This window comes from Myodes glareolus, chromosome 9 (assembly GCF_982192425.1).
Source record: "Myodes glareolus chromosome 9, mMyoGla1.1, whole genome shotgun sequence".
NCBI lineage: Eukaryota > Metazoa > Chordata > Mammalia > Rodentia > Cricetidae > Myodes > Myodes glareolus.
Window position 1 is genome coordinate 2,513,735 of NC_142034.1, and position 18,780 is coordinate 2,532,514.

The 18,780-nt window shown below is 46.5% G+C and overlaps 1 protein-coding gene across 1 annotated transcript in view; it reads right to left on the reverse strand.

Annotated features, from left to right (window-relative positions):
• The window catches only part of Rptor (regulatory associated protein of MTOR complex 1), a 300,137-nt gene that overhangs the window by 279,636 nt on the left and 1,721 nt on the right, over positions 1-18,780 (reverse strand). The gene's annotated exons all lie outside the window — the stretch shown is intronic.

Genomic DNA, 18,780 nt, shown 5'->3' on the forward strand with positions numbered 1-18,780 from the left:
ACCGGACTTTCGCAGATATGTAACTGAGTGAAAATGATCGGTACTCCCAGTAATAAACAGATTACCAACTAGTCTGCTATCTGAAATCAGGAGAGCCAACAATCAAGACATTAGCACAGTCCTACTATAGCTATTACATAGACACAACGGACTCATTCCACACGGACAGCAGAACTCACACTAAGAGCTAACTGCAGCTCTGCTCATCAGGACAAAAAGTCCTAGGGATCTGTGAGTTCCGAGCACACCTTGGTCTTCCCCATGGCAGCATGGTGCACACAGCAGCACAGCAACACAACACGGTTGTGATGTTGTCACTGTCAACTTGACTGGATCTACAATCAACAGGGGACACAGTTCTAGGTGTCTGTGTGAAGGGCTCCAGGGAGGTTTAACTGAGGAGAGAAGATGATTTTGGTTGTGTACAGCACCGACCTATGGCTCTGGACAGAAAACAGACAGAAAGCAAGTGAAGCACCAGCACTGGTCTCTGTTCCCTGACGGTGGAATGTAATCAGCCGCCTCACACTTCACAGCCATGTCTTCCCCACTATGCCTGTGCCCTCAAACTGTGTACTTTCAACCTATGAGCCAAATTAAACCTTTCTTCCTTAAGTTCCTTTTTCAGCGATTTTATCACAGTAATGAGAAAAATAACTCATATAGCCACTGACCACATGGACATCACTTGACACCTCCAACCACAGTCCCTGACGAAACCAAGGAGAAGCTCAAATCTACATTCAAAGAATGTGAATCAAATCAAATTTCTGGAACTTGGTTACAAGGCCATAGGTTCTGTTACAGAAAAGGAGTTGCTGCAAAGGGCAATGGAGGAGCCCAGCAATCAGGGTGAGGAAACAAAGACCCAAACCTAGGTTGTAGGCAATGTGGCTCCAGACCCAATTCTAGGATCCAGTGGTCAGTGCCAAGCCCCAGCTCCCAGGCTGGCACCAAGACCCCACTCAGCCCGAGAGCTGAAGGGTTTCCTACTTAGAGATCATTTCAGTAAGACCTGGGCCAGATGTCCTTGAGGCTTCTAGAAACCCAGGTCAGAAGCTGAGGAGATGGCTCAGTTGCTAAAATGCCTGCTGGACAAAAAATGAAGACCTGAGTTAAGATCCCCAGAAAAAGCCTGGCACGAATCGGTGGACACATGGTTGAGTGTGAGAGCCTGTCTCCAAAAAGCAGTAAAGAGCAACTAAGGAAGACACCCAACATCGACTTCTGGCTCCCACATGCATGCTCAGAAACACACACACACACACACACACACAACACGTTTAAAATTTTCTCACAGTAACTATCAAACACAAGACCTCACAGACCAGAGTTTAAAAAAAAAATTCACCTTTGTAGATAAAAGAAACAATAACGATCTCACTATTCTGAGTTGGCAGACTAAGACTATGGTGGTTGTTTTGATTTTGAGGCAGGGTCTCACTGGAACTCACTATACAGACTAGCCTCAGACTCACAGAAATCCACTTGCTTTTTCCTCCTGAGTTCTAGTATTAAAAGCAAAACCACCATACCTGCCCTCAAGATTGTTTTAATGAACATGGGACACATGTCTATAACCCTAGCTAAAGCAGAAGGATCACAAATGTGAGGCCAGCCTGAGCTACACAGCGAGCCTCTGCCCCACTCCCAAGTGAAAGCTATTATTGGCTAACTAACACTTCCATGATGACTTGCAAGACTCAATCCACTGTGTGTAATGTTCACACACTGGCTTATGGGGACTATGTCACAAAGTTTATAATGCTTATTAGCATCCATTCGACACACTTTAATGGAGCTGGATCTCAGGACTCCTGCCTAGGCCAAAAAAAACCAGAGACATTGGGGGCGGGGAGGGCACAAACCTAAACTATCCAGCTTGGTATTCCTACTAGGAGGGGAGCCACCAACTCCTGTCCCCCATGCTGGCATAGTATGCCTCAACAGGGGGCGGGGCCCGCTCTGTCCCTGTGCTTACTCAGTCACTTCCATTATCTCAGCCACCACCCCAAAATAGAATGGGCCATTACTTTTGCCACACTGAGCACGTAGACAAAAATACAAAAAGGCTCAAGATAGTAAAAGCCCTCAGAATAGTAAGATGACATCATTTATTGGCCCTGGCCTGTGTCAAGCAGTCCCAGGTCCTCCACAACTGTTCCATTCAAGTTAGGTGATCTGAGACCCACTCTGCAGGCATGAGAACAAAAAAAGGACACCTAGCCAACCAAAGAGCCACAGCGTAGACCAAGATCAGTCAGACACCAAAGTCCATCCTTAAGATTTAAAACCCCTTTATTCTCAGAAAACGCATCAAGATTGTCTTGATAAGGAGGAACCGGACGGACGAGAAAGCTACGTGCTGAAATGGGTAAGATGCAACACAGGGCTCCCAGAAGTCCAAGCTTGAAACTTGGTCTGCTGGCTCTGCCACTCAACGGGAAGAAACTGCTGCTGATGTGGCTGCCTTTATGCAGCCTTGGTTTACTCCACACACACACACACACACACACACACAGAGAGAGAGAGAGAGAGAGAGGTGAGGCAGGTGAAAGAAATCCAAAACAAGAGCACAAATCCTCTAAATCCAGGGAAGTGGCATTCTAGGTTGGCAGTGGTAGAGAGGAACACAAAGGGAAATTAGGACACTCATGACAAAAGAGAACTTCAATTCCCTAAAAGGTGACAATAATCCCAGCTTGGATAGCTGATGGAAACATAAAAGCCAACAGTCAGCGCTCCTCAAGAATCTGTAAAATGGGTTTCCATCGGCCAGAAAGGGCCTCTTCCCTGGGCATAGACCTGTAGTGTGTATCAAAGCCCAAAGCTAACCATCTCCAAGGCTCCTACAACCTAGACACGAACCTGCTATGAACAACAAAGCCCCACACTAGCCTCTCCCACTGTGCTAGCTCCCAGACTGTTTCAGTTATAATCAGATTATAATCTGTTCTTTTATTCAGCAAGATCTCCCTCCCCACCCCTGCCCCTGCTTTTCTCCTTGCTAGTTTCTCCACTCCTGAGAGATTGCCCTGGTAATTGGCAACCTGCTGTAACCATGGCTGCTAAGGACTCTTGCAGACACCTCTGGCTGTTCTCTCTCGCACATCTTCCCAAAGATGGAGTGGTCATTTGGTGTTTCTTCACTTCACCCTCACTTGCAGACACCGACCATGAGTCTCAGCATATGGGAGGAGTTTGTGGCCTTCATCCAGTACTTGTGATATATGCAAGGTCTTTACTAAACACAGACACTCAGAGTTCTGTCGGGGAGGTCCTCTGCAACCAAGAGAGCCTTCGAAGAGAAAATCTAATCTCAAGACAGAACCTGAAAACTGAGCATTTCCTTAAAATGTTTCTTTTCTTTGTTTGGGTTATTTTGTTTATTTGTTTAGTTTGTTTGTTTGTTTCTGAGACAGGGCTTCTCAGTATAGCCCTGGCCGTCCTGGAACTCGCTCTGCAGACCAGGCTCTCACTGTAACTTGCACTGTGACTTGCACTGTAACCTCAAACTCACAGAGCTCTGATCTGACTGCCTCTGCCTCCAGAATTGCTGGAATTAAAGGCGTGGGCCACCAGTGTCCAGCTTTAAATGCTTCCTTTCTTAATAATCTATTCAAAAGCATCACCCACACCATACTTCTAAAAGCCTTCCTCCTGTGAGTCTGGATAGCACCTCCCAGCTGCCTAGGGTTCTCTACATCCCAACCACCACCCCACCTAACTCCTTTCTGAAATCCCTCACAGGCTCCTGGCTGTGCCCCATGTCAGATTGACACTATGCATGTCAAGTTCCTGTCTCATCCAGCACCAAGCCAGTGTGCAAAGGTCCTTTCCACTTCTTCCCCGAGTCATAGACTGGTTCTATACCATCTTCACTCCCACAACTGAGGGCACTTAGGAAAATCAATAAACCAGGAAAGACAAGAGCATGTCTGAGGAGTCCTGGAGCTGCAAACTCCCAGGTCACTGCTGGCACTATGGTGAGTGCTCAGAGAGCCACAATTTACACGACCGCTGGCAAACCATTCACTATCTCCTGCCTCCGCTTTCTCAGCTGTGAAATGGCCACTGTGTGAGCTAAACAGACTATCATTAAGAAGTCCTGAAGGATCTGACACACGGTAATGACCATTCTCAGTCCTTGAGGGGAGACAGCCACACTGCCAACCCATTAATGGCCTCCTCAGGAAAGGAGCTATAGAAGCAAACCACCACAAAATGGTTCTGCGGTGCCAAGTCTTGAAGACAGACCGAGAGGCCATGTGGACCACAAACCCACTGTTGAAAAGCTCAACAATGAAGCACCAACACAGCATGTTCTGGACACGTGCGGCAGCAAAGAACAGACCTTGAAGCTTGGCAACACACCCAAGCCAGGTGAACATTAATGTGACAATTGATAGAGTCTGAGTTAACCTATTTCTATGCTTCTTTCCTTTTGTATTGGTGTAGGGGGAGCAAAAGTGCTGTATGCAGATGGCCAGAAGAAGGTGACAGATCCCCTGGAGCTGGAGTTACAAGCAGCAGTGAGTTACCCAGTGTGGGGGCTGGAATCCAGACTCAGGTCCTCTGGACAAGCAGTAAGCACTGCTAAACCTGAACCATCTCAACATCCCTGTACTTTTTATCATTATGTCTTTTCTTTCTTTGCTTCCTCCTTCTTTCCTTTTTTAAGATTTATTTTAGCCTAGTGGTGGTGGCACACGCCTTTAATCCCAGCACTCAGGAAGCAGAGGCAAGCAGATCTCTGTGAGTTCGAGGCCAGCCTGGTCTACAAGAGCTAGTTCAAAGACAGGCTTGAAAGCTAAAGAGAAACCCTGTCTCAAAAAAAAAAAAAAAAAAAAAGATAAAGATAAATTTGGTTTTGCCTCTTGACAATGGGGGCAGAAAAAAGAAGGATCTTAAAGATAAATTCTTAAGGATAAACTTTTTCCCCCTCTTGGTTTTTTGAGACAGGATTTGTTTGTCCTGAGTGTCTTGCAACTCATTCTGTATACCAGACTACAGTGAGTTTGGGAGCAGCCTGGGCTACAGGAAGGCATTGTTTCAAAAGCAAAACAAACAAAACAAAAGCAGGAACTGGTCACCAATGTATCCCCAACAATTAGGAGGACCTAGTATCCAGAGGGCCCCTGAGGAACATGAGCTGAATTAATCAATGCTAACCATCACTTGGGTAAGGATTAACGGCCTCTCTCCTGCACAGCGCCTGCACTCCACCTAAGCAGAGTCTCCTCTCCATAGCCACCCTACTCTGCTAACACGGGACAAGGCACAGACTACCGACTCCTGTACAACACATCAACCCCATTCAAGTGCCCAGTATGCAAGATGTGTCCATCACTGCCATGCCATTGGGCAGCAGGTGAAGGACAGCCACCTGCGCTTCCACCTCACTTCTGACAAGGATGCCTTTCCAGGGACATGGTCCTTAAGGTCACATAGTGCTAGGCTCAAGACCAGATGAAATATGGAAATGGTAGCGGCATGTTTAGAAACAATGATTTCTCATAAATTCTGACCAACCTCATACTTATTTTCTAATAGCACAAGCTCATAGTTCCAGTTTATGTGCTTTATTGTATGTATTTGCTAAAAAGAGAAAAAGAAAAAAAGAAAAAGAAAAAAAACAAGGTCAAGGGCCTAAGGCAGCTCAACAGGTAAAACAAGCATTTTCCTCACAAGCATGAGGTCTGAGTTCAAACTCCCCCGCACCCACATAAAAAAGCAGGTTACATCTGTACCCCCAGCACTAGGAAGGCAGACAGATGGATCCTGGGGCCACTGTCCAGTCAGTCAAGCCTATCAGTTACCTCCAGGTTCGATGAGAAACCCTGTCTCAAAAGACAAGGAAAGAGCAGTAGAGACCCCTGGTGTCAGCCTCTAACCTAGACCCACACCTGAGAAGCAAACCACAAGGTGAAGAGCAGCTCCTTAAGGGGCTGCCTTCCTGAGTGGTACAGCTGGCAACTTGCAGACTCTCTACACTGAATGAAAATCAGGAGGTAGCTCATCACTCGTGGAGAGAAGAGCAGGCTACACCCTGAGGTACAGGGCACAGGAGGGGCCCTCTTAGATGTCAGTACAAAATAAACAGCAGCAAGACACAGACCTCCAAGTACACACCCAGCACGAAAACTAGGACCCTGGAAGGAAGGTAGAGCCTCTGAGACTGAACAGGGAGTGTGCAGGGCGCGTCTGGAACCTGCAGCTCAGCAAAGCAGCAGACGAACAATGTGGAGGGGCGCTCCACAAACCAGAAAAACCAAAATCACAGTAACGTAAAAGAGCAGCCAAGTGAGAAGAACAAGACAGAGCAACACCAGGGGCCTTCTACTAAATGCACACTGAGAGAGGCACACTCACCCAGCACAGCCTGGAGCTGAGCATAAGCAGCCGAGGACAAAGTGAAAACGCTGTAAAACGCAGTCTTTAGAAATGTCAAGGTCAACAAATTCATAGATAGGGAGCAGGGAGCAGGGAGCAGGGAGCAGGGAGCAGGGAGCAGGGAGCAGGGAGCGGTGAAGGCAAGCACAGAGAAGCACAGAAGTGCACACAGTGGTCCTCGGGAGGTTGAAGCTGGAGACGCAGAAGGATGGCTTCAGCCACCAGCCTGGGCAGCACAGCAACACAGACAAGAGGGCAGAGGGCAGGACCAGCAGAGGTCCCCAGAGCTGGAAGAGAAGAAAACAGCAGCTGAAGTCTACACTACAGACTTCAGGCTGCAAGAGGAACAGAGATCCAGAGGTGGGGGTGGTAAGGACTGCATAACACTGAAGTTTGGATCTTCAGGTCCTTCCAAGGCCCACATGGTAAAGATCTGCTCCTCCACTTGGCACTTGGAGGAGATGATAGATTTTTAAGAAGCAGGACCTAATGAGAAGTCTTCTGGTCAGCAAGGGTATGGCCTTGCACTTGCAGGATAGCAGACATCAGGCCCTACACCCTGTCAAGGCCCAGGGGGTAAAGAATTTGGTTCCCATGGGTGCTCCAGGCATCCCATGCTGCTGTGGATGACAGACTGAGAGGCTAGAAGCCATGAGCCTACACAAACCCCTTCTCTTCCTAAGTGACCTTTCTGATATTTGCTACAGTAGCTAAAGTTGATCACACAACAGTGTGAATGTTCTCTGTGTGTGTGTGTGTGTGTGTGTGTGTGTGTGTGTGTGTGTGTGTGTGCTGGGGAAGGGGGCCTCAAGACAGGATTCTCTGTCCTGGAACTCACTTTGTAGACCAGGCTGGCCTCAAACACACAGAGATCCACCTGCCAAAGCCTCCAGAAAGCTGGGATTAAAGACGTGCACCACCATGCCTGGCTGTGAATGTTCTTAATGTTACTGTGTGTCTAAACATAGCTAAAATCTTACCACAGTAAAAAATAACTAAATAAATAAAAAATAAATTAAAACTTTTTTTAAAAAAAAAATCAAAAGTGGGGAAATTCTAATAAAAGCTCCTTTGTATGCTACAAAGAGTAATGTAATCTTGAATTCCCTCACTCTGTGAGAAAGCCTGGACTGGGGAGGGACAGAAATTGCTAATAAAGAAGAACTCCTGGGACAAGCCAGAGACACTGCATGTCAATCGTGAGTGATGCTATGTCCTGGTTACTGTTCTAACGCCGTGATAAAATACCGTGACCAGGACAACTTAGCCCACTTCAGGGACGCACCTCCTCCAGCAACGCCATATTCTCAAGTCCTCTCCAAACAGTTCCACCAACTGGGGACCAAATATTGAAACAGAGTCTACAGGAGTCGTTCTCATGCAGACCACCACATGCTAGTATTAAATATCTGACAAATGCTCTGGGTTTTACAACTGTGGTCACAAAGAGAGTATCCTTGTACTTAGGAGGAAAAAAACAAGAGTAAAGGAAACACTGTTACCAACTGGCCCTTTAATGATTCAGGGCACCAAACCACGTGCCTCACACATAAACAGAATCCTCAGGTACATGGGAAAAGGTAGCAGCCCTGAGTCTGAGGTAAAAGTATGCGGGAGTTCATGACACTGATCTCCTATTCTGTAAGTCTATGCCAAAATTTAAAAATACAAAATGGCATTAGCTGAGAACAAAAGACATCTGAAAAAAAGTACTGATGTCTGAGTAAAATTAACACCAGTTAACAGTGGCTGTCTCTGTGAGCTGGGAGGTGCTTCCTGTTCCACCTCTGACAGCATCAAGTTCCCTGCAGTCAAACCACCCAGAGCCTGACAGGTTCAAGGCTTAAGAACATGTTACAGCATTAATATATAATGCCAAATAGTTATCGAAATGGCATTTCCATTTATTTAATTAGACTTTAAAAAGATGTCAAGTTTCTGCTCTACTGAAACAAGTATCACTGACAACCAGAATACTGTCCTAAGGTCTGGAGTAGCAGGAGGGAGAGCGGCCAGCCCGAGCACTCTCAGGGAGCACTGCTGAGGGAGCACTGCTGAGACTCCGGAAGGTTAGGAAACCTGCCAGGTGAGAACGAGGAGGAAGGAAGCGCTTCCATCCATTTTGGGGCTCTTTCACAGCACACTGTTGAAAATAAACATGGCACATTTTTTTAAAGCAGATTTTTTTTTAGCTCTAGTGGATGATACTCTGACTCCTGAGATTCACGTGAGACACTCAGGGGCAATCTCATGGCTTACAGTGCCAAAAAAAGAAAGGGCCTGACCACTGGAAAGTCAACACATGCCTGACAAGCCTGAATTTAACCCCGACATCCCAGTCAGATTCCCTGACTACGCCCCCCAGGTCAGCTGAAGTCAAAGCATCCTCCACTCTGCCGTAGTTACCTCACTTTCCACCCGCAAGGACTCAGGTCTCAGTCTCACTGAGATTCCACTGGGCCCCTCCACACAGCCCGCCACCTCTATTGTCACCTCTTCCTAAGCCTCAGCTACAAATCTGGGTGTGACATGCCCAGCTTCCATGCAGGTCAATGTGAAAGGTTCCTTCCTGTCTCATACACAGGGCTCAACACGGGTGACCTTTGTGACATAAAGTCACTCTCACCTGTAAACATCACCACTGACACACACACCAGTGTAGCATAACTAGGTGGTCTTCTATCATCCTGGGCAGCAAGGCCCAGAGGGCAGAGCATAGCTCAAGAAAACACTGAACCTTTCTGAAAGGACTGAAGACAGCTAACAGGGCCGACTCCTGCACAGAGACGGCCGACTGTGGTCTCCTCAAAGAACAAGATCCTCCTGAGTAAGTTATGCCATATCACACACACACACACACACACACACACACACACACACACACACAAAGCTACTGGAACGAGACCATGGCATGGCTATGAGGCTACAAACCAGGCAGTGTCTGCCCAAGCACATATGCTTCACAAGCAAGGCATACCCCAGCTCCAATTCTGAGACCCCCAAAGGCTCCTTGTGAAAAGATATTAGAATGAGAGCTGGGCAGTGGTGGTGCACACCTTTGAGGCGGGCAGATCTCAGAGTTCCAGGCCAGCCTGGTCTACAGAACGACAGCCAAGGCTACACAGAGAAACCCCCTCAATGAATGAATGAATGAATGAATGAACGAACGAATATTAGAGTGGGTAGCAGACCAGGTCTTTTGGCCTCCTCTAATGTCAGCTAAGCCATCGCCTGATTTCCCTAGCCCTCCTCCTGACCACATATCCTTCAAATTTTGCCAGTAGCCCCCTTTATGCTCTTAAAGAGTCTCTGAGGCTCCCAAAGAGGTTTTTTTAATGAGTTACATTTATCAGCACTTTCTGCATTAAAGGGTAAAACACTTTAAAATGCAATATATTATGAATTAATTTAAAAGTAATTATAAACTCATTATTTATTCAAGCAACTAACATTCTATGAAAAATACGTATATTTTCAAAACTGCTAGTGAGACAAGTGTTTAGGCTCTCTATTCTTGTAAATCTCTTTACCCAACAGCTTCAGAGGACAGATACATTCTAACAGTGTGTCTACCTCCTTCCCAAGACAAAGACCTAGAGCCAGAGAGGACAGGAGGATCCAAACATGCCAGGACACATATGTCTACCTCTCTCCCAGGATGAAGACCTACAGCCAGACAGGGCAGGGAATCCAAACATGCCAGGAACAGACAACTGCTCACTAAGTGGTATCTGAGAAGAGCTGAATCCATCAGAGGCTACAGCCTCTGTGACACTGCACCCCACACTCAAGCCTCACTGGCTTATTGCTTCACTGAATAACACGTTTCAAGCGTTGACATAGTCCTACAGGCCAAAAAAAAAAAAAAAAAAAGCACATGGTCTCATTAGAGCACTCTTTAGGATCTGCCAACTGCCCAGAGGTTTCTCAAACTCTAATCTTCATTTGAAAGCTACTCACCTCAAAACACTTCATCTCAAATTTACTCACTGGCAACAAACACTGTCATATGCTGTCCTTAAAGTGACAGCTCACTTGGTCCATTTTCAGGAATACATTATGTCTTCCAACTACGCAGGCCTAACACCCAAAGAGGGCAGGTCAGTGTCCATAGACCCAGCAGCAAGCCCTCCCCTACATGTCTGCAATGGAGCCTCCCTTCCACAGAGGCAGAGCAGGAAGACAAGAAAACTCTTGGGGACATGAGGAAGGAAGAGAAAACCCTCACCCAGGAATCAGGCCAGGAAGAATTCCAGTACAACTAACTGCTCATGGCCCTTCTCCCTTCCCAGCAATAAAGCTACAATTTTCTAGGAATCTCATCCAAAATCCCACTTACAGGAAAAGAATACAAATGAAATTCCACAACCCTAAAGGCTCGCGGCTTTACCTTATCAGACTTTAATTCCATCCAAGTCATCTCCAGAGCCACCCAGCTTATCTCACTTATCAAAAGAGAGAAAGGGAGGGCCACCAAGATGGCTGATGTTATGAATTAATTATGACTCAGCCACGAGGAACCCATCTGGGGGTATGACTTACTTTCTCTGACTCTTGTTTGGTTGGTTGGTTCATTTTCGGTTTTTCAAGACAGGGTTTCTCTGTGTGCAGTCCTGCCTGTCCTGGAACTCATTTTGTAGATCAGGTTGCCCTCAAATTCAGAGATCCGACAACCTCTGCCTGCAGAGTGCTGGGATTAAAGGCGTGCACCACCATGCCCAGCACCACCATGCCCAGCACCACCATGCCCAGCACCACCATGCCCAGCACCACCATGCCCAGCACCACCATGCCCAGCACCACCATGCCCAGCCTCCAACTCTTCTCTGAGAAGCACCCCATGTCCTCGGGTATGTCTCACTTTCTCCTGAGCGCCTCTCTCTGAACCCTCATGCTTAAACCTGTAATAAAACATCTTCCAGGATCTTCCACTCTACTTCATCTTAATGACTAATCCCCAAGTCCTTTTCAGTGATTGTTTTTTTCAGCATGGAAGCCACAAATCCCAATTTGGCATAAGTAAGGTTAGAGGAATGCCTCAGGCTACTTGGAGTGACATGGCTGAGCTATGTCTCTGTCCTCTCACCACTGACAGCTGAACCCCTGCCCTACACACACACACACACACACAGCTAATAGGTTCTACTTGGTCAGAGAACAGCCATCTACATAGCCACCACTACCCACCAGCCAACCGGGCTACACACACACACACACACACACACACACACACACACACGGCCACTGGGCCCTCCTTTTTGGCCTTAGGGCCCACTTCCACCTGGTCATCATTCCCCTCCACACAGTCATCTCCACAAGGCCACCAGCATCCCCAACTAAGGCCTCTGGGCCTGTTCTGCCAAGCAGACACTGGTCTGATATGATGCATAAGAGCTAACAGCTGGGTGGTGGTTGTATACGCCTTTAATCCCAGCACTCCGGGAAGCAGAGGCAGATGAATCTCGAGAGCTGGAGGCCAGCCTGGTCTACAGAGCATGTTCCAGGGCAGCCAGGGCTACACAGAGAAACCTGTCTCCAAAAAAAAAAGACCGTTAATACACAAAGGCAGAAGCTCAAGAATTTAAACTTAATCAAAATAATCATGTCCCTGGATTTACCAAGGAAAAATACTTGCTTCTCAAGTGAAACCAGTATTCTTTTAACACGCTCAGCAAAGAATGCAAACAACAAACAGCCACTGGTTTAGGTGGCTTCATCTGCGTCCATGCTAAGATGCCACAGTTTCCTCCTCTCCTGTACCACCAGTGCCAGGCCAATGACATCCTCCATTATGGTGAGAAAGCCCTGGCTTCACAGTAGAAAGCTACAGCTCCTGAACTGCCCTCGATGCTACTTCACGGACAGCTCTCGTCCACTTCCTAGGACATCAGCACCAAGCTGCCCTTGGAGTCTCGCTGGGAGCTGCCATGGAACTAGCATGGAAAGGTTATGATGTGGTTCAGTCTTGCTTTTGTCAGAAATGGGCTTTGTTTTCCAAGCACTTCTTCACTCCGTTGCTGCCACGCCATTCGTATGACTTGAGGCAGGCCACTGACTTAGGGCCCCAGTGTCCTCACCAAGAGCATGAAGACAATAATCCCTAGGTAACTATCAGTGCAGCAGAGCACTTAGGAGAGGGAGCAATGCGAAGCCCTTGATAAACTGCTTACTCTCTCCAAGTAAATCAGGACATTTACTTGGGTCCCTTTTATGCGCCTAGCACTGCTAAGGTAAGACAAACTCATTGCTTTATGATAAAAGTTTACTTTTATCAGGTTGAAGAGGTGTGGAGAAGAGTATTGGAGAGACGGTGACCCCAAAGAGCCAAGAATTCTGGGTTGCTGCTTGAGACTGAGCAAGCCAGATAGCCTCTCTGAGAAAGTGGCCAAGACATGAGAGAGATCAATTACAGGCCAAAGATCAGCGGGAAGAATATTCCAAGCATCACTCCTGAAGAACAGGCAGGCAGTCCACGAAGGCTTCAAGAAGCTGGGCTGGACTCTGCACTACCACTTTAGAAACCAACACAGAGCACCAGGAAGAAAGCTGCAGAGTCTCAGCCTCAGCAGGGCCCCGGACCACTGTGCACAGTCAGGCCAGGGGCTGGAGAGATGGTTCAGTGGTTAGGAGCACTGGCTGCTCTTTCAGAGGACCTGGGTTCAATTCTCAGCACCCACATGGCAGTTCACAACTAACTGTGCCTCCAGTTCCAGGGGGATCTGAAATCCTCACACAGACATACATGCAGGCAAAACCCCAATGTACATAAAAAAAAAAAAATAAATCTTCAAAAGGGGGAGGTCAGGGCAGAGCAGGTGTGGATATGCTTGGAAACCAGTCAGCATGTAACTGCCATCACCCAGACAAGATACATAACAGCCTGGACCAGGACTGTAGGAGGGCAGACCAGGCAGGGCAGTCTAATAATGTAAGACAGGCTGTGAGGTGATTCACAGGTCCTCCTGATGCAACCAGGCAGGAAAAAAAAAAGAGAGAGAGAATTAAACTATGCATTTGCTGCTTCTGCAACTGACTGAATGGTGGTAAATACTGTGGCCAAGACAAAGTAGGCAATGAGGCAACAGAGTCGTAGTGTAGGGAGATCAGAACTAGCGACAAGCTGAGAGTGTCACTGGCACGTGACAGAACTCAAACCACTAAATCAGACAAGATCAGTTCACAACACTCCCCACTTAGGTGCCAAGCAGCAAAGGAGTCTTTGGAGCAGTCAACAGCAATCCAAGAGGAAAAACCAGACTTTCATGAAGATCCAAAAGCAAGTGATGGACAACCAACTGCACAGAGGGGTCAGCTGTGTCAAGTGCGTGGGGTCACACAGGCTAAGGAACAAAGGATGAGCACAAACAGCAGTCCCCACAGAGTGGGACAGAGCCTACCTGGGAGCTCTAGGAAGTGTACAAGGCAAGGCAGAGGGAACCACAAGGGACCTCCTGCTGCAGTTACACTGTGGGCTACACATCAATGGACCAACACACACGGAGACAGTGTTCTTATCAACAGCCCTGGATGCATCAGACGGTGTGCCTATCAATATCCTACACAGGCACAGCATATATGTCAATGATTTCTTTTTCCCTTTTCTTTCCTTTTTTTTTTTTTTGAATCCAGGTTGGCTTGAAATTCAATCACTCACTTGTGCAGCCCACACTGGCCATGAGTGCACACTCCTACACTCACATAACCAGGTCTGAGCAACTGAGCGACAATGCCTCCTTCAGGACAACAGTTCTCAGACCTCCCAGGTTCCATCCCACATATACGCCAGGCACAAGAGCCATCTGAGACCACCAAGAAAATGAACATTGTAAGAACTATTTTTTTATTTTTATTTTATGTGCATTGCTGTTTTGCCTGCACACATGTCTGTGTGAAGATGTTGGATTTCCTGAAAACTGGAGTTACAGAGAGTTGTAAGCTGCCATGTGGGTGCTGGGAATTGAACTGGGGTCCTCAGGAGGCTCAGTCAGTGCACTTAACAGCTGAGCCATCTCTCCAGCCCCCTTGTAAGAACTATTAAGTACAACAGTAAAACATAACAGAGGGAGACCAATATATGCCCCTTCTGCCACCAGTCCATGAATGACACATGTTAAACTCTAATTCATGTATGTGTCTAGTTACTTGATCTTTGTATTCCCCAAACACTACTGATATATATGTAGCATTCCCTATACATAGAATTAGCCAAACAACAATCTAACCAAAGTAACCAAAGTAACTTAGTAATTAAAATGTTGGAGACGGAGGGGGGGGGGTATGTTAGTGGGTAACAGAAGAGATGGCTCAGCAGTTAAGAGCACTGGCTGCTCTTCCAGAGGACCTGGGTTCAATGCCTAGCACCCATATGGCAGCTCACAATTGTCTGTAACTCAAGTTCCAGTGGATCTGACTCCCTCACAAAGACATGCAGATAGAACACCAGTGCATATAAAAAATATAAAAATTTGAACCAGGCGGTGGTGGCGCACATCTTTAATTCCAGCACTCAGGAAGCAGAGGCAGGCGGATCTTTGTGAGTCTGAGGCCAGCCTGGTCTACAAGAGCTAGTTCCAGGACAGGCTTTAAAGCCACAGAGAAACCCTGTCTTGAAAAACAAAACAAAATATATATATAAATTTGAAAGAAAAAATACGTTTAGAAAAAAAGGAAGAAACAAGCACTGGCTGCTTGTCCTGAGTCAGTTCCCAGCACCCGCAAGGCAGCACCCAACCATCTGTAATGGGATCTGGTGCCCTCCTCTGGCCTGCAGGTGCACATGCAGACAAAGCGCTCATGTAAAAACAAACTTTCTAAAGAACATGTTACCAGAGAACTTAAAAAACAAGCCTCATTGAAAACTAGGGGTGCAAAGCTTGGACTGAGGGTGGGCTGCATTGTGGTTGGACGGCAAAAACCTCTAAAAAGTTGGCATCACCCCTATGGTACCAATTTTAGGAATCAGTAACAAGGACACTAGATAGGACACTAATAAGTGATCATTAATACAATACACTTTAAAAATAAATTCAGGGGCTGGAGAGATGGCTCAGTGGTTAAGAGCAGTAGCTGCTTTTCCAGAAGTCAATTCCCAGAACCCACGTGGCAGCTCACAACCATCTTTAACTAGTCCCGTGGGATACGACACCCTCTTCTGGTGTGCAGACACACACGCAGACATACATCCATAGACATAAAATAAGTCTTTAAAAATTAATAAAAGCACACAGAGCTGCACCTCACTCTTAGGAAGGCACAAGACCAGGCTCTCGGAAGGCCACCCCCACGCAGTGGGACAGACTGACTCAGACCGTTAAGAGTAGTGGCCATTACTGCCAGATCACACATGGATAATTCACTGGCTAAACCTTCCCCCAAAGGGTTTTTTGGACTTTGGTATTGAAAAAAAAAAATCTCTTAATTAGGACCAACATTTTAAACTGAAAGGCTCACATATAAAAATGAGTTAATTAATTAAAAAGACAGACATAGTGGGCTCACACCTTTAATCCCAGTGAAAAGCAGAGACAGGTAGATCTGTGGGAGTTCAAGGCCAGCCAGGTCTACACAGTTATCAGACCAGCCAGGGCAACACAGTGAGAGCCTATCTTCAAAAAATTTTTAAAAGAGGGGCTGGAGAAATGGTTCAGTCATTAAAAGCACTGACTGGGCCGGGCGGGGGTGGCATAAACTTTTAATTCCAGCACTCGGGAAGCAGAGGTGGGTGGATCTCTCTGAGTTCAAGGCCAGCCTGGTCTACAAAGAACGTTCCAGGACAGTGAGGGAAAGAAAGAAAGAAAGAGAGAGAGAGAGAGAGAGAGAGAGAGAGAGAGAGAGAGAGAGAGGGAGAGAGGGAGAGAGGAAGGGAGAGAGAGAGAGAGAGAGAGAGAGAGAGAGGAAGAAAGAGAGAAAGAGAGAAAGAAAAAAGAAAAAGGCACTGACTGCCCTTCCAGAGAACCCGAATTTCATTCTCAGCAACCACATGGTGACTCAGAACAATCTATAATGGGATCAAATCTGATGCCCTCTTCTGGCATGCAGGGGCATACAAGCAGATGGAGCACTCATATACATAAAATAAATAAGTAAATAAATCTTTAAAAAAAAAAAAAGTTAGCCAAGGTGATGCACATCTGTCATCCTAGCGTTCAAGGAGGCTAAAGCAAGAAGACTGCTGCAAGTTCAATGCCAGCCTGGGTAACACAGCTCAAGGATCAAGGCAGCGGTCACAACCATAAAACAAGGAACGTCTAAAAAAGAACTTTCCGGCTTCCCAAAGAAAGCAGGCACAAGAGCTCACTAAGGCTCAAATGCCTCATCAACTGTGACCTCCGCGCCCCTCGGGAAAAGCTACCAGACGCTACATCAGACAACCTGCTGCACTTGTCTCGGAGCCTGACCCACGCTTCTGAAACCTGGCCAGATTCATTCATTCGCGTCACCTTTCAACACAGACAGGGCTTCTCTATGTAACTGCCCTGGCTGTCCTGAAACTGGTTTTGTAGACCAGGCTGGCCTCGAACTTAAAGAGCTCTGCCTGCCTCTGCCTCCCGAGTGCTGGGGTTAAAGGCGTGTACAAGCACGGCCCAGCTGCCACCTTCCAACTCGTGTGATCGTTTGATTTTGCAGTCTCTATTCAGGGAGACCCTGTGGCACCAAAGTCTCTCAAACTGACTGAAAATGTTAGGTGATGATTTTCCTCTTCACTGAACAATGTGAAAAGGCCAGAGGCAGCAAACTTTCTTCCCTGGTCTTCTAAATAGAAACTCAGGAGTTACTAAGAACTTACATTTCCCCCTACCCCCGCCCCAGACAGAGTTTCTCTGTAAACCAGGTTGGCCTCGAACTCAGAGATCAGTCTGCCACTGGCTCCTAGTTGCTGGGATTAAAGGGCACTACCCTGGTATGGGAGGCCCTTCTGCCTATGTGTTGTTTTTATTGGTTAATGAATAAAAAAATCGCTTTGGACCTATAGCAAGGCAAAACTTGGGTAGGCAGAGAAGGCTGGGCTGAATGCTGGGAGGAAGAAGGACAGAGTTGGAGAGACACCATGGAGCTGTGGCCAGAGTCAGACATGTCCAGACTTTGCCGGTAAGCCACTGCCATGTGACGATACACAGATAAATGGAGATGGGTTAAACTAAGATGTAAGAGTTAGACAATAAGAAGCTAGAGCTAATGGGCCAAGCAGTATTTTAAATAATATAGTTTCTGTGTGATTATTTCAGGTCTAAGCTAGCCAGATGGCCAGGAACCAACAAGCAATCTTTCTTACTACACCACCCAGTAAAACAAAACACACACACACACACACACACACACACACACACACACACACACACACCTCAATAACAGGGTTGGAGATATAGCCCACTCTGCAGAGTGTTGCTGAGCAAGCACAAAACTCTTGAGTTTGATCCCTAGTACCACATAAAACTGAACCTGACGGCGCACACCTACAACCCCTGGATCAGAAAGTCAAGATCATTCCTGAATACATAGCAAGCCAGCCTGGACTACAAAGTAATGTCAACGTTAAATTAGTAGTCCCAGTACTTAGGAGGCAGAGGCTGGTGGATCTCTGTGAGTTCAAGGCCAGCTTGGTCTGCAGAGCGAGTTCCAGGACAGTCAAAGTTACATACACATCGAAATCCTGTCTTGGAAAACCAAAAAAAAAAAAAAGTTTTCATGGGGGCTGAAGATATGGCTCAGCAGTTAGGAGCACTGGCAGCCTTTCCAGAGGACCAGGGTTCAATTCCCAGAACCCCAAAAATAAAATCTAAAAGACACCCATTAATGTGTTTCAGGCATTTTGAGTGCATGTTTATGTGACAAAAGAAACCACTTTTCAAAAAAACAGAATAAAAAAATTTCAGTGAGAAAGAACTCCACCAACTAGAATGGGAAAAAATACAGAGTTGCTTAAAACAAGTTTATTTTTATATATACACTGTAACCAAAAATAAATTTATTTCGTTAGTACTAGAGATGTCCATAAAACAGACTTTATGCGGTCTTTCTGGCCAGCAGTTTTACACTCTGTAGTGCAGGCTGTCCTAGAACTGACTGTGATCCTCCTGCCTCAGCCTACAGAGTGCTGGGAATATGGATATGTCTTACTATGTCCAACCTAAACTGTTTTTGACTGAATTTTCATATCCTCCTAAAATTCGGCCAAATCAACAACTGAAACGCTGGTCACTGCTAGAAAGAACTGTGTTGAGTGTTCAACGGCACACACCTTTTTAAAACAGCCGCCTCCTGTACACATACAGACACCACAAACAAATGGGATATCATAACACCAATTTCCTCTTTTATCCTGGAAAGTTCACATGAATGAAAGAAACCTGGAAGGAGTAAACAACTTTAAAAAAAAAAAAAGGCAAA